Source organism: Phasianus colchicus, unplaced genomic scaffold (genome assembly GCF_987193195.1).
Source record: "Phasianus colchicus unplaced genomic scaffold, bPhaCol1.hap1.1 HAP1_SCAFFOLD_43, whole genome shotgun sequence".
NCBI classification, from domain to species: domain Eukaryota; kingdom Metazoa; phylum Chordata; class Aves; order Galliformes; family Phasianidae; genus Phasianus; species Phasianus colchicus.
In genome coordinates, this window is record NW_028325223.1 from 759,305 (window position 1) to 774,551 (window position 15,247).

Here is a 15,247-nt window from a genome sequence, read left to right on the forward strand (position 1 = left end):
GAGGGCAGGCCGGCCGAGGACGGGACCGGCGGCGCCCGGCAGCCCGCGCCGAGCGGCCCGACGTCCCGCGGCTCAAAGCGCCGCCGCGCGAAGCGCGAACCGGCCGCTCGGCGCCGCGCATGCGCCGCCCCGCGCTGTGACGTCGCGCGTCGCCGCGGTCGGCAGGGAGGGCGTTCCGCCGCGTGCGGCGGGGAGCTCCCTTAGTGGCGCGCGAGCGCCGGCCTTCCGCCGCTCCCTCTCGCTCGCTCCCTCTCCCGGCCATGGCACGGCGCACGAGGCCCGAGGTGGAGCGGTACGTCGCCTCCGTGCAGGCCGCCGCCTCCTCTCCCAGAGCGGTGAGTGCTGCGGCCCGGCCGGCGCCGCCGGCGGCGCTCCCTCGGCCTTCCCCGGGCCGCGGTGGGGGCCGCTCCCCGCCCGCCCCGTCCCTCCGCCCCTCCCGCGGGTGCCGGGCCCGAGGGCGGGCTCCTCCGGCGGGGAGTCGAAGCCGAGGGAGGCTGCCGGCGGGCGGGCGCGGAGTCGCCTCCTCGGAAACGCGGTTCGCCGCAGCTGCGCGCCTCGGAAAGCCGCTGAGCCCTCGGCGGCTTCGGAAGGAGCCCGGCGGCGGGGCGGAGTTCGGCTCCCTCCCGTTCCGTGGGCACGGTCCCCGGGCTTCCGGCCTTCCCTCTCTCGAGGAGCCGGAATAGGGAACGCGTGCCGTTCGGCTTTGGGCTCGTTTGGCCGCTGTGCGGCTGCTGTTGCCGTGGGTGCGACGGCGTTGTGAAACGCCGGCAGGAAGAGAGGGAGAGGCGGGGGGAAATAGCTCTGCTGCCTGCGTTGGTGGCTGGGCAGCCGGGTGATCCCCTGCTCTCTGGAACGACTGGCTGTGGAGCGCGGTCGGTGATGGAAGTAGCTGCTGGTCTTCCTGTTGCGTTGATGTTGGAGAGGAGGGTTGTGCGAGGCTGCCGGCGTTTCTTTTGAAGTTCCTTTCCAGCCCCGTTTACGAGGAGGCGGGGCAGGCGAGAGAGGAAGGTGACAGAAGCATGGACAGGAGGAGCTTGATTTGTGGCATTTGTTTTCTTCTGCAACGTAGATAGGTTGCAAGAGAAACAGCTTGTATGTAGCTGACCCCATTCTCCTCTCTTTAGTCGGAAGTGTGCTTGTGAAAAGTAACAAGTGTGAGGACTTGCTTTGCTACTAACCTCAGTTTCGCTTTGGTAGCCTTTGCCAGTTACTGGGAAGAAATGTTATTTTCTTACTCCTGTGTCTTTCAAAAACAAGGCCCAGAGTACAAGGAGTGAACTGGAGCTGATAACTGTGAAGACACTTTTGGAAGTATTATGCACCCCTGGAAAGAAGGGTCTCCCTACTCAATTACTTCAAAAATACTGTATATTTAAAATGTACCTTTTGGTTTTTTTTCTTCAGAGATCGTTAAAAGGATTCTTTTTTGCTAAGCTGTACTTTGAGATAAAAGAATATGAACTTGCTAAGAGGTAATAAACGTTACGTATGTTGTTCTGTTCTTTAAAGTGTGATGGGAAAGCTAAATGAAGTAGAGTGGAGAAATGAAGACCGTTGTCATGCTGTTTTAAGGTAGCAGCAAATGGGAAATGTGGTGCCATTTAAATCTTCCTAAAACGGCAACTTAAAGCATGGGTAGTTGCGTGGTGCTGTAAAAACCCATCCGGTAGAAATGTCTTTTATGCCATCGTGTTTGACCCTACCTGTAGGGAGGTGTGCTGCCTCCCTGGGGCAAGGGTCAGGGACATTGCTAGGAAACTTCCTGGTCTGATTGGCCCTTCTGATTATTACCCGTTATTGATAGTTCAGGCTGGCAGCGATGAAGTCGCTGAGAGAAGCCTGAGGTCTATCAAGGAAGACTTCAGGGGACTGGGGTGGGTAGTTGAAGGAACAGGTGGTTTTTTCTTCCCTACCTTCAGTGGCAGGGAAGGATACCGACAGCATCCAAAAAACCCGCCTCATAAATAAATGGCTAAGAAGTTGGTGCAAGCACAGGAACTTCGGTTTTTTTGACCACAGGGCAATTTACTCTGCGCCTGGCATGATGGCTGCAGATGGAAGTAGCCTGTCTCCAAGGGGTAAGAGGATCCTAGCCCAGGAACTGGCAGGGCTCATTGAAAGGTGTTTAAACTAGGTATGAAGGGGGAAGGGGACAGAATGAGGGCCACTGGGGTTGAGCGGGTAGTTCGTGGCTCAAAACGGAGTTCGATGGGTGAAAAGGGTGGAGTTCAAAGGGATGGAGAGAGGCAGGGGGGTGCTGCTTCCCTAAAGTGTCTATACACTAATGCACGCAGCATGGGAAGTAAACAGGAAGAGTTGGAGATCTGTGTGCGGTCGCAAGGCCATGATCTCATTGCCATCACGGAGATGTGGTGGGACAGCTCGCATGACTGGAATGTTGTCATGGAGGGCTATGTGCTTTTTAGGAAAGATCGGCTGGCGAGGCGGGGGTGGTGGAGTTGCTCTTTATGTGAGAGAGCAGCTAGAATGTATTGAACTCCACCTGGGGGAGGGTGAAGTAGCAGTAGAGAGCTTGTGGGTGAGAATCAAGGGGCAGGCTGGTATGGGTGACACCGTTGTGGGTGTGTACTACAGGCCCCCTGATCAGGAGGAGGAGGTTGACGAGGCCTTCCACAAGCAACTGAAAGTAGCGTCGCAATCCCAGGCGCTAGTGCTTATGGGGGACTTCAATTATCCGGATATTTGCTGGAAAAGCAACATGGCCAGGCACGCGCGGTCCAGACGGTTCCTGCAATGTGTCGAAGACAACTTTCTGATGCAGATGGTGGAGGAACCGACGAGGGGAGGGGTGTTACTGGACCTTATTCTCACAAATAAGGACGGGTTTGTTAAGGAAGTAAAAGTTGGGGGTAGCTTGGGTTGTAGTGACCACGAGATGGTGGAGTTCAAGATCTTGAGTGGAAGGAGCAAAGCAAAAAGTAGGATTGCTACCCTGGACTTTAGGAGAGCCAACTTTGATCTCTTCCGGGACCTACTTGGAACTATCCCGTGGGCTAGGGTGTTAGAAGGTAAGGGGGCCTGTGAGAGCTGGTTGGCATTTAAACAGCTCTTCTTCCAAGCCCAGGATCGGTGCGTCCCTGTGAGCAAGAAATCAGGAAAGGGTGGCAGGAGACCTGTGTGGATGAGCAAGGAGCTCATGCGCAAACTCAAAGGGAAAAAGAAGGTCCATGAAATGTGGAAAAAGGGTCTGACCACTCGGGAAGAATATAGAAATGTTGTCAGGGCCTGCAGGGATGCGACGAGGAAGGCTAAAGCCCACCTGGAATTGAATCTAGCAAAGGTGGTAAAGGATAATAAAAAAGGCTTTTTTAACTATGTTAACAGTAAAAGGAAGTCTAGGGAGAATGTAGGTCCCCTACTAAGTGAGGGGGGTGTTCTGGTAACGGGGGATGCTGAGAAGGCGGAGATACTGAACGCCTTCTTTGCTTCTGTCTTCAGTGAAGAAGCTCCCCCTCGGGAATCCCAGGCCCTGGTGGTTAGTGAGAAGGTCTGGGGAATGGAAGACTTCCCTTTAGTCAGGGAAGAGGCGGTCCGAGAGCGCCTAGGCAACACCAATGTTCATAAATCCATGGGACCCGATGGTGTACATCCACGGGTGCTGAGGGAGCTGGCAGAGGTGATTGCTGAACCACTCTCTATCATCTTTGAGAGGTCTTGGAGAATGGGGGAGGTGCCTGAAGACTGGAGGATAGCCAATGTCACTCCGGTCTTCAAAAAGGGCAAGAAGGAAGATCCAGGTAATTACAGGCCAGTCAGCCTCACCTCTGTCCCTGGAAAGGTGATGGAACAGATTGTGCTGGATGCCATCTCCAGACAACTGGAAGAAAAGGAGGTTATTAGGAGTAGTCAGCACGGGTTCACCAGGGGGAGGTCGTGCTTGACCAACCTGGTAGCCTTCTATGATGTTGTCACTGGCTGGGTGGATGGGGGGAGAGCAGTGGATGTAGTCTACCTTGATTTCAGCAAGGCATTTGACACTGTCTCCCACGACATCCTTATAACGAAGCTGAGGAAGTGTGGATAGATGAGTGGACAGTGAGGTGGGTTGAGAACTGGCTGACTGGCAGAGCGCAGAGGGTTGTCGTTGGCGGTGCAGAGTCTGGTTGGAGACCTGTAACCAGCGGTGTTCCCCAGGGGTCGGTGCTGGGTCCGGTCCTGTTCAACATCTTCATCAATGACCTTGATGAGGGGATAGTGGCCACCCTCAGCAAGTTTGCTGATGATACGAAGTTGGGAGGATTGGCTGACATGCCCGAAGGCTGTGCTGCCATTCAGCGAGACCTGGACAGGCTGGAGAGCTGGGCAGTAAGAAACCAGATGAGGTTTAACAAAAGCAAGTGTAGAGTCTTGCACCTAGGGAGGAATAATTGCATGCACCGGTACAGGTTGGGGGATGAGCTGCTGGAGAGGAGCTCTGCAGAGAGGGACCTGGGTGTCCTGGTGGACGACAGGTTGGCCATGAGCCAGCAGTGTGCCCTTGTGGCCAAAAAGGCCAATGGCATTCTGGGGTGCATTAAAAAGAGCATGGCCAGCAGGTCGAGGGAGGTGATCCTCCCCCTCTACTCTGCCCTGGTAAGGCCTCATCTGGAGTACTGTGTCCAGTTCTGGGCTCCTCAGTACAAAAAAGACAGGGATCTCTTGGAAAGAGTCCAGCGGAGAGCCACAAAGATGGTGAAGGGCCTGGAGCATCTCCCCTATGAAGAAAGGCTGAGTGATCTGGGTCTGTTTAGCCTTGAGAAGAGAAGACTGAGAGGGGACCTGATCCAGGTCTATAAATATCTGAGGTGTGGGGGGCAAAGTGGCGAGGCCAGACTGTTTTCAGCAGTGTGTGGAGACAGGACAAGGGGAAATGGCCAGAAGCTGGAGCATAGGAAGTTCCGCACCAATGTGCGCAAGAACTTCTTTAGGTGAGGTGACGGAGCACTGGAACAGGCTGCCCAGGGAGGTTGTGGAGTCTCCTCTGGAGATATTCAAGACCCGCCTGGACGCCTACCTGTGCGACCTGGTGTAGGGATCCTGCTTTGGCAGGGGGGTTGGACTCGATGATCTCTGGAGGTCCCTTCCAACCCCTATGATTCTGTGATTCTGTGTTACGTTCTTCTTACAGTTCCTGTGAGCTACTGCTTTATTTAATGAAGGCCAGTGCTTGCAGGCAAATATGCAACATCTGTACGTGTAGCAATAATGTTGTGCCTCACTTGAAGATCTAGATCAAGCCCCTTGAACTAAATACAGCTAACTGTCCTGTATGACAGATTAAAGTCCCACGTTAGCTGCAAGGTGTGGGGGGGCTTGTAATACTGAGGAATACTGATCCTTCTGGTTTTTCTTTCTTTCTTTATTTACTCTGTAGATATACATCTATTTATCTCAGTGTCTGAGAGAGAGATCCCAAAGCGCACAGGTTTCTGGGACAGATCTACGAGGCTCAGGATAACACGGAAAAAGCTTTTGGGTGTTACAAGGTAAGCACCTCACTCACCTCCCTGATGTCCTGCTTTATTCCTTTGTAAATGGACTTGATCTTTGTGCTTCCTGCTCTGATAGTCTTCTTCCCGCTGCCCTTTGGACTAAGAATATCTGAGCCCTGTAGAATTCTGCAGTAGGGATTATGGTGACAGCAGTAATCCACCTGCTACTGAAAGACTGGACTGAGAGTATTTTTCAGTTGCATTGTTTGTTTTCTTGTTAGCGGTGGGCTTTTTGTTTGTTTGTTTCCTCAGAGGTAGAGGGAATGGGGCAAATACAGTTCCGATTAGGTAAGCATATAAATGTGAACTTCACAGTCTGTGTTTCATTATTCGGGCACTGGGGAGGGAGAGGATACACACAAAAGTCTTGTTGCCAGCACAGTGACTGAGTGCCATCAGTCTTTGTGACTTAATTCTGTTTTCCGGAAGCCTCCGTATTAGGTTAGGCTAGAGATACCCCTGGTCTGTCTGTCTGAGTAGAGCAGCAGCGGGTGGTAGAGGAGCTGGTTTTGACATTGTTTCTCTTACGGTGTTCTGAATTCCAGCAGTTGTCTGGGTGTTACAAACCAATGGTGGCCTTCTTGAAAGGGAGGCTTTTCTTAAAGTAGTGAGAAAGTATTTATTGATAGTTCTAATTTGACTTGCTGGGTCTGTTTAATGGGGGACATGTTTGACATGTTTTCTTTCTTGTTCTACGTGGACTGCAAGATCAAGTTACTAGTAACCTTTTTTCTTATGTGTATGCATGGGGAAAACCAGCGTTCTGTGGAGCTGAATCCAATGCAGAAAGATCTTGTACTGAAGATTGCAGAGTTACTATGCAGTAACGACATCGCTGATGGAAGAGCAGAGTACTGGGTTGAGAAAGCTGCCAGGCTCTTCCCTGGGAATCCTGCTGCTTACAGATTGAAGGTAAATTCCAGCTTCTGATCTCTGTTCTGTGCCTAGAAGAAACTTTTGTTGTGTCAAGTGATGGGAAAACCATATTACCCAAGAGGTCAAGATTAGATAGGTTAAGTATTGTCTCTATTACATGACTACACTGCTTTCTAGTTTTTTTTAATTTGAGTTGAAAACTGTCAAGTGTAGGAGATGCTGTTATTCCCTAATACTGTGTAAATGCTTTCAGTCATACAATCTCACTTTTGTACAGGCGTTAGTTTTCTGGAGCGCAACTGCAATGAAATTCAAGTCTTGAGAGGCTTGTGCTTTGGGATTTTTTGTGTGGTTATGTTATTTTATTTTTTTAGACAAGCTGTTCTGTATTGACGTGTGGCATCTTTGAACCAGGTGGTTTGACAGTCTTAACTTAGCATCTAACTTAGCATCTACAAGATGCAAACTCTAAAGCTTTGGGTTTTTGTTTTTTTTTTTCCCCTCACTTCTAAAATGTTTGTCAAACTCTCTGTAGCACCTACCAGCTTTCCAGAGCAGTTTGAGTAATGTAGCCTGTAATGGCAATGAGAAAACAGTCAGGTAACGTAGTTGCTGAAGAGGCTCTCGTAGAGAATGAAATTTTAACGTGTTGCCTTCGTATTTGATAGGAGCAGTTACTGGAACGTAAAGGCGAAGATGGCTGGAATCAGCTCTTTGATATGACTCAAACCGAGCTCTATGCGAGACCAGACGATCCCTACCTTAACATCAGACTGGTTGCTCTCTACCGTTCAAATAATAGATTAAGAGATGCTGTGCTTCATTGTCAGGAGGCGGAGAAGAAAATACCTGTAGACTCCAGCTTGGAGTGGTGTTTGTGCATCGTAAAGACATTTGAGGTATTTAATCATGTTTTGATCCTGTCATAATCTCCCATGTCCTTGAAACCGGTGTTATTCTCTTAGTATCGTTACAATGGCAGCTAATTCTCAAGTGGCTTAACTCCTTTAAATGTAATGTCTGTGGAAACAATGATTTATTTAGGATTTTCTTAAGCCTTAAAGAGTTGTTTAGTTTCTAGCTGAGGTACTAACTTAGATATAGCAGTTCCATCAGGGAGGGAATTGCTGAGGCATATAGTTCCTGGAACATTGCTGCTGAAGAATACGTTAACATCTCACCTGGGAAACTGGATTATGTAGCAAGATGTTCTGGAGAAACTCTTGCCTTCATAGAAGGATGGCGGTTCCTCATTCTGTGATGAACTTGATTCTTTAGGAATACCTTCAATCAGTACGGGACTTGGAGGCTGATAAAAATAATTGGAGAGCTGTCAAGAAGGATCATCTGCTGGCCTATTCTAGCTTGGTTAAAATGATGCTTGCTTCTAGAGATGTTTGAGAAAGCAGAGGGGCCCTTGAAAGGTACTCTTTTAACTGTTCTGCTTATTTAAAAAAAGAAGAAAAAAAAAGAAGAAAATTGAATATTTTTTCTGGGTCACCGAACTTCTAGCAGGCATCATTTTCAGTGAGTAGCTGTTTTATGGATGGAAGAGGAGTTCCTCTGTACTAACTGCAAAGAGCAAATGTTGCTAGGCTTGATCCGCAAGCTGTGTCTGAGCTAAAGGCCTCAGAGAAGACTCAGCGATAGGGGTCTAGTATAAATCCTGGGAGACCAGGACTTGGTTGAAAATGAATCTTTTCTATGTTCCAGTTTTGATCGTGTGCTTCACTCTGTGAAGCCGTGTGCGAATGGACCTGATGAGCTGTCTCGTACCTTCCTTGAAATGAAAGGACACTTCTACATGCACGCTGGAACTTTCCTGCTGAAAACGGCCCAGAACAACGAGGCACAATGGAGAGATGCATGTGAACTCGCAGCATTGTGTTATCTGAAAAGTTTCCATGTAAGTCACTGTTCAGTTTGTGCCTGTAATTGTTGCAGTTCTTGGATGCTCTCACTGTACGTGCACTGAACGCCTGCATTCCAAAAACTAACTACTGTTTTTGAGGCTGTCTCCTGGCCAAATCTTACCCTTCCATACTTGTTTAAAAGATTTCAAGTAGTGTGAAGAAAATCTCATCTGTTTCACTTGTCAGAAGTAAAGTGACTAAGGGCTAATGAGTGTGTTTCCTATAGGCTATTCCCTTCTCTGTAATGCAGCTAAAATAACTAGTATTAAGGTTAGTAGTATGGGGGGGAGGGGAATGACCTGAGTAGCTCTCATATACTAATTGCATAAGCAGCAGAGCTTGATCAAGCTTAATTCTTTGCTTTATGGAATAAAATCAGCTTTCCCTTTTGCACAAGTGCTTGCGTTCAAAACATCGCTTTCTCTTGTGCGCTCTTACAGCTATTTGCAATTGTTCAGTTACTCACCTTGTGTCCTTTTCAGGAAAGAAACAAGCTTGTTTCCTAACTTTTAAGACTAAATGAGGGTGAGTTGTTTTTTGTTGAGAAGAAGCTGTAGCAATTCTTTTCTTTCTTTGCCAGATTCCTAAACCAAAGTCAAAACTAATAAGAGGAGATCGTGCTGGGCAAGATGCGCTGGAAATGTTGGCCTGTGACCGAAAAAGCCAGTCTGGTAATAAAAACTAAGAATTATAAATGTTCCATTTTATGAGCAGTTAATGTCAGAGTTAATGGCTTGTTAAAGAGCACACTTGGTGTCTTGGAACATGCTATCAAACGTTCTGTATTTTGGCTACGTATGAAATACAAAAGAGCGGTTTGATCCTGACACGTAACGGGCTTTTTCTTTTTATTTCCAGGACATTAAGATAGAATTTAACTATCAGTGTCTCCGAGTCTGCTGGTTTCTGCCTACTAATATACTATTTGTAAGCATTGCTAGTCCCAAGTATAAAAGAAAATATTGCTCCTTTCCTGTCGCTTTTGTTCCCTTCTTTGTTCCAACAGGTTTGGTGCATTTTTTTTCTTTTTTTTTGGTGAAGCCGAGGTAGTTGTTTTCAGTCTTCATTATCCTGTGGGCTCTAGGTGAAAACGAAGAAAACATCAGGCATCAGGCTGAATTGTTCCTGAATAGAGGAGACTGACAGCTACTTATTTTGAAGACAATTGCAGTGTCATTGTAATAAAAATACACAGTAATTCTGGAGAACTGGATTTGAAAATGCCTTGGGACTGCTGTCAGCCCATATGCTAAAAGGGTGACTTAATTATAGGGAGAGTGTAAGTTAGAAATTTGTAAATATCTTAAGGGGAAGTCTGGATTCCCAGCCTAAAGCAGCAGGAACAACCCACTGCATCAAATATTGTTGTCCTTGTTTAAGTTGAGTGTTCTTATGTGACATTACGTTTTTCTAGGTCATATGTTGCTGAACTTAAGCCACGGCAAGGAAGACTTCTTGAAAGAGATTGTGGAAGCTTGCAAACAGAAGTGGTTTATTTACATTGTTTGAAGGCCTGTTTGGGAGTGGAGCTTCTAAAGAGAGGTCTTTTCTCGGCACAGATGATATGGGAGATGTCAGTCCCCAAGCACCAGAGCAGGGAGAACTGAGTAAATGCGATATTGGTAAGAGATGCTACTTAAACTCAACGTAAGCATGACTCTGTATTAGAGGTTCTTCTACAAGTGCTTCATTTGCCACAAAAGACAAGTGTCTGTAATAGCTGCTCGTGGTTGCCCTACTCAGATGGTGCTTTGCAAGAAGTTTCACTTTCAGCTGTAGCTGAGGGGCAGTATCATCCTGCCAGGTTCTGAAGAATTTCTCACATACTTCTTGCTTCCACACTGTTGTCTTCAAGTCTGTTCTGACTCATTTCCAATTGAAGCTGGAAAGTGCTTGTATGCTGATGAGTGCTGATAGGAAGGCCCACATTATTTATGTGTAATCTATGAACACAGGTGACAAGCATAAAAATGAAATAATTCCAGGATGAATTGTGAACTAATGATATCTTCCCATTTTTTAGGCTTAACTTGATGATGAAGTCTGGCTTTGAATTTGAGTGTAACAGGAATAGAATGATACCTTTCCTAACGAGGACGCAGATCCTAGCTTCTTGCAACCCTTGTTTTTGCATAGGTGCTGTTCGGATGCACAGTGGTAGTCTCCAGCACCTTGCATGGCTTGGCTTGCAGTGGAATTCCATGTCAGTGTTATTCCCACTGCGCAGATCATTACAACAACTTTTCCACTTGCCCCAAGAGACATCGAGACTGGAAACAGATGCTCCTGAGTCCATTTGCCTGTTGGACCTTGAAGTAAGCAAGCTTCCTAAGTTCTTAAATGCATTTAAATGCCTGTTTTTTGCTACCTAATACCTTCTGTTTGTTTGTTTTCACCAAAACAGGTTTTTTTACTCGGGATGGTGTTCACTAGCAACTTAGAACTGCAAGAGAAGTTTAATACTCAGCGTGGCACACATCAACCTCTGTTCTTACCGTTGCTGCTGTGCAAACAGTTCTGTACTGAGAAGCAAAGATCCTGGTGGGATGCTGTTTGTGCTCTTATGCAGAAAAAAACAACGTAAGGCTGCTTCAGTTTGGAAATATTGGAACCAACCTTCTAGATGGCTTCTGAATTGATTCCCATAGGTTGCGTAAAACTAGTTCCTTTTGTTTGACATCCTTTAAATGTTAAATGTTTTTTGCTGTAGGCGTGTGAGATGCTGAAGAACTTTATAAAAATGGGCTTTACATTTCTGACAGTGCATTTGTAAAGAAGAGCTAGCTTAGGACTGAAGCTGCTTGTTATGTTCATCAAACAAATGACGTGTGAACAGATGAAAAAGAGGGAATACTAATTGAGGAATATTTCTTTTGATATTCAGACCAGACTCGGCAACCAAACTGAAGCTTCTTGTACAGCACGGAGTAAGTACTGTGTGAGCCCTGGAGAAACACGGCCTTCAGCCTGCCTTAATTATACATTGGGCAAGAAGTCTGCAAAAAACAGTACGTTAAGATTATCTGTAAATAAGTATCATCTGTTTTTCTCTAATTTTGCAAACTTAATAGACTAAATAAAATCAGATGAGAATGTAGTATTGAGAACTGCTGCTACTAATTTTGATGGGATGTCATGCAAGGCAGTTGCTCTAGTCAAATACTCTTACCTCACTACTCTCAACTGCATCAGAGAAGAATAAGTATGAATAACGCTCTATTTAAATATTCTGCGATAGTTTGAATTTCTCTTTCTTCAACAGGGCGTTAGCCTTAACTCCCACGACCAGAAAGAATATATTGGAAGAAGCGTCTACTACTGGAAGACAACTTTGCTTAGCTTGAGAACTATCAAAAAGCACAGAAGTATTCCCGAACATGCGTATCCTCTCTTCAGACATTTCCATAGTGTGGACATCCAGGTACTGATGGATTATTCAAAGATGAGAGTAAGAGGGGTTGTATGTCACAGGCTTACATATGAATTGTTAGCTGGTTGGTTTGTTTTTTGTTTCAGTTGGCTTTGTGTGTTGATGGGTTGTGGTTGGTTTTGTTTTTTTTGTTTTTTTTTGTCACTGTACTGCTACTACTGAGATTTGGTAGTATCTTTCTGTTGAACTTCTGAGTTTTAAAACACTCTGATTGGAAGATTCTGAACTGCCTTAGTACCTCCTCCTATTTGACTACTGCATGGGAATTGCTGAGTCAAGGCCTGAACCTCTGATTAATCACCTGAGGTGAGCATTGAGGCAGCCCTGGGAGCATAAGTGAAAGCAATTCACCTGTGCTGCAGGAAGGGGTGGAGCCTGGCTCCACCTCTCCTAGACCCATTTAAGAGCTGACTACCAGTGGGGAAGGATCTCTCTCTCTCTTCGGAAGATCCACTCCACTGGAGTTTCCTGAGCGAGCCCACGATATGGGTAAGCATCCTATTTATTCTCTTTGTCTTGCTGTGCCTAACTCTCTTGCTTATTTCATTGTTGTAACATCTTAATATTATTTGATTATATAATATTCCTTTATATAATTTTCATTGATTATACAACTACTTACTAGATGCTTACAGTCACTGACTGTTCCAAGTGTCCACACTGTGTCATGTGTGATATGTCTTTTGCTTTGGTTGTAGGTCTTCCAGGTTGCAGCCTATGAAGAAGAGGCACGTGTAGTTTTTGCAATGCTGGATGCAGCTGAAGGCAAAATTGATGCTTTACTAGCGTTTGAAGCTATTAAGAAAGTGGTTTCGTACTGGAATCTTGCCATTGTAAGTTTGTAAATTGCATTACCTCAAAATGCTTTTCTATTATTTACATTCTGACTGATTACTCCTAATCCATATTCTGTTACTTAGCTTTACCAAAGAAAGGCAGAAGAGGTTGAGAGTGATGATACGTTACCAGAAGAACGCAAAGCCTATCTTGTTAAAAGAAAGCATTACCTGATGAAGATCACTGACGAAAGCTCCTCTGACCCGTCAGTAGCTGACAAAGTAAGTAAAAGAATTAATGCTTGTGTGAGTTGTCGTCTTACGTTAATGTTAACAGATATAGGGCTTTCCTGGGGGAACAAAAACAACAAAAAACACCCAGAATTTCTGTGCAGAAAGCCTTGCAAACTGTTCAGCCGTAGATCAGAGCACAGCTTCTTGCTCTGAGGAAGAATTGCGATCATGACTTGCATTTCAAATACATTTCTAGCTGCCGGTATCTGTTAAAGCTGTAACGGAAATGCTGAATGCAGTGATCCAGGAGCTTGGAGAGAATGGTGAAGAGGGAAGTCTTGCCTCCGGAAATATCTCACCAGCTGCACACGTGGAAGTAAAATATTCAGTTCCATCACCTAAGAAGTTCTCTTTCTCGCCAACAAATACCTACCAGGTACATTAGCCGGTTACTCTTCTAGGGAAGTGTTACGTTTGTATAAAAAAATCCAAGTTCAATTAGTTTTTTTCTTTTCTTTCCAGTTTTCTCCTAAGACTCTCTCTCAGTGGGCAGAAGATCTCAAGTCCTTACTTCAAAAGCTGTGTCAGCACGTGCAAGCTTTAACGGTAAGCAACTTTAGTCACTATATTCGATGCAGAATGGTTGATCTTTTTGTTCTGGTAAGTACTTTGTGACCCAAGCATTGAACTTCCCTTACCAGGCTACCTCTTAACTCAGTGAAGATAACTGCTATAAACATCTGCTTAAAGTGAGTTCAAGAGTAAAACTTTGTTGCCTACAAACTCTGATTTGGTACTCAGATATGGGAAGTAATCCTGAGGATTGTGCGTGCAGAAAGTTGTGCTTTATTCAGCTTAGCTACTGTCATCTTTGTCAAAGAGGAGGAATGATTACCTCGCACGTGTAAAAGAACTGAGACCTGAGGCGAGAAAAAATGTCAATCCTACTGGGGACTCGCTGTAATAACCCAGCCTTTTCTTGGACTTCCCCCAGACGGCGAGCTCGGGCTTTACAGGCTAGAGGTGGAGCTAACACAGAGACCTCTGGATTTTCAAAAAGGAACAAGAAGGCTGAGAATCAGGTGCTTTGTTTGACGTTTTTACTGGCTGTCCTACTTAAGGATTCTGCCTGTCCATAGGCACGTTTGGTTGGTTTGGCTGGAACTTAGGAGCCTGGTGCTTATGCCTTCGGTTCTTTGTGATACAGAGCTGCGCCCTTTGCTGCCCAGACCAAATGCACGTGTTGTTGGAAGAGATTACTCTATGCATTTTACTTTTTTTTTTCTTTAATGCTTTTAAAGAGTGAGAGTGGTATACGCCTTCAAGCAGGTAACATATGAAACTTGTTTGTTTGTTTGTTTTCCTTTTTTCCTTCGAGCACTGGTTCGGGGAAATATGGATGCTTTCTTCTCTGCCGCTATGTTTCCCGCAGTGGAATTTGGGGAATGGCTTCTGTTGTTGGTTTTTCAATACTGAAGAAACATAGCATTCTTTTTATTCTGCCTATGTAGAGCTCCCTTTGTTTCCTCTGTAGTTTTGAGTTGTGCTCTGGAACAGAATGTTCAGCTGAATCTAGAACAGCTGCCAAAGAGGAGTCTGTGGGCAAGTGGCTCTGGATTTCCCAGGCAGAGGTCGTAAAGCTCCTTGCCTGCTCACAAAGCGTTCTCATTGTTTTTATACAGTGTTCTATTTTACTGCTGTATTGAGACTTTTATGAAAAATCCTTTGTTTCCCAAAGGTGATGCTGAGAAACACGCCTCATGATGACTTATGCATACCTCGCATTTCATATTAATTCTCCCTTTGGGTCAAAAGTAGACCAAATCCTTGAAACCGTGCCTGGGAATCCCACTGATATTGAAACAGTTCAGCAGTGGTGCCCATGGTCAGAACGCCCTGCGGCGGCAGATCCTGGCATTGACTGTGAATGGAAGAACTGACAACAAATCGCTCGATATCAAAATTGACCCGGTGGATATTTACAAGCGCCGGGAGACCCAGACGGGATCTCAGAGTTGCATGGCCAGGTACAGAAGTTGTTTTACTGGTGGTTTTTTTGTTTGTTTTCTTTTGCAACGTTAAGGATTGTTAATCATTCCTCGCCATCCTTGGCTTCACTGCGCCCTCCTGTCCAATTGACACCAGCTTTTTCATCACCTCAGTTGCCTTCAAAAAAAAAAAAAAAAGCATGACAAAATCAATTTGATGATGACGTTATTTATTTATTTATTTATTTACCGATATTCTTAAGCACTTAGCAGAGTTTTGCTGGGCATAGAGAAGTTTTCCTTGTTTTTCTTCGTCTTGTTCCAACTGACGTAATTCTCTCCTCCCTCAACCCCGACCTAACTGCGTTTTTCCTCTGCCCTCACGAGAGAGAAGGAACGGAGCGCCAGAAGCTGCGGCGCGGCTCCGCGTCAGTCCAGTCGGAGCTGTTGTTTCCGCGGTCTCTGGTGCCCCCTCGTGGCCAATCGGTGGAATTGCGGCCGCGTATGTTCGGTGCCGCAGGCAGCAGTACGCATGCGC

At 46.1% G+C, this 15,247-nt stretch overlaps 1 pseudogene across 1 annotated transcript; it reads left to right on the forward strand.

The window, feature by feature from the left end:
- Nucleotides 1-214: 214 nt before the first annotated feature.
- LOC149912125 (RANBP2-like and GRIP domain-containing protein 1) lies at nucleotides 215-14,303 on the forward strand (annotated as a pseudogene). Its single transcript, XR_016462372.1, has 19 exons — nucleotides 215-335; nucleotides 1,405-3,367; nucleotides 5,129-5,133; nucleotides 5,375-5,486; nucleotides 6,252-6,404; nucleotides 7,037-7,267; nucleotides 7,647-7,792; nucleotides 8,082-8,274; nucleotides 8,862-8,952; nucleotides 9,696-9,903; nucleotides 10,418-10,596; nucleotides 10,686-10,861; nucleotides 11,166-11,289; nucleotides 11,544-11,702; nucleotides 12,410-12,544; nucleotides 12,632-12,769; nucleotides 12,978-13,157; nucleotides 13,244-13,327; nucleotides 13,423-14,303. The product of XR_016462372.1 is annotated as an RANBP2-like and GRIP domain-containing protein 1 (transcript).
- The last annotated feature ends 944 nt before the right edge of the window (nucleotides 14,304-15,247 follow it).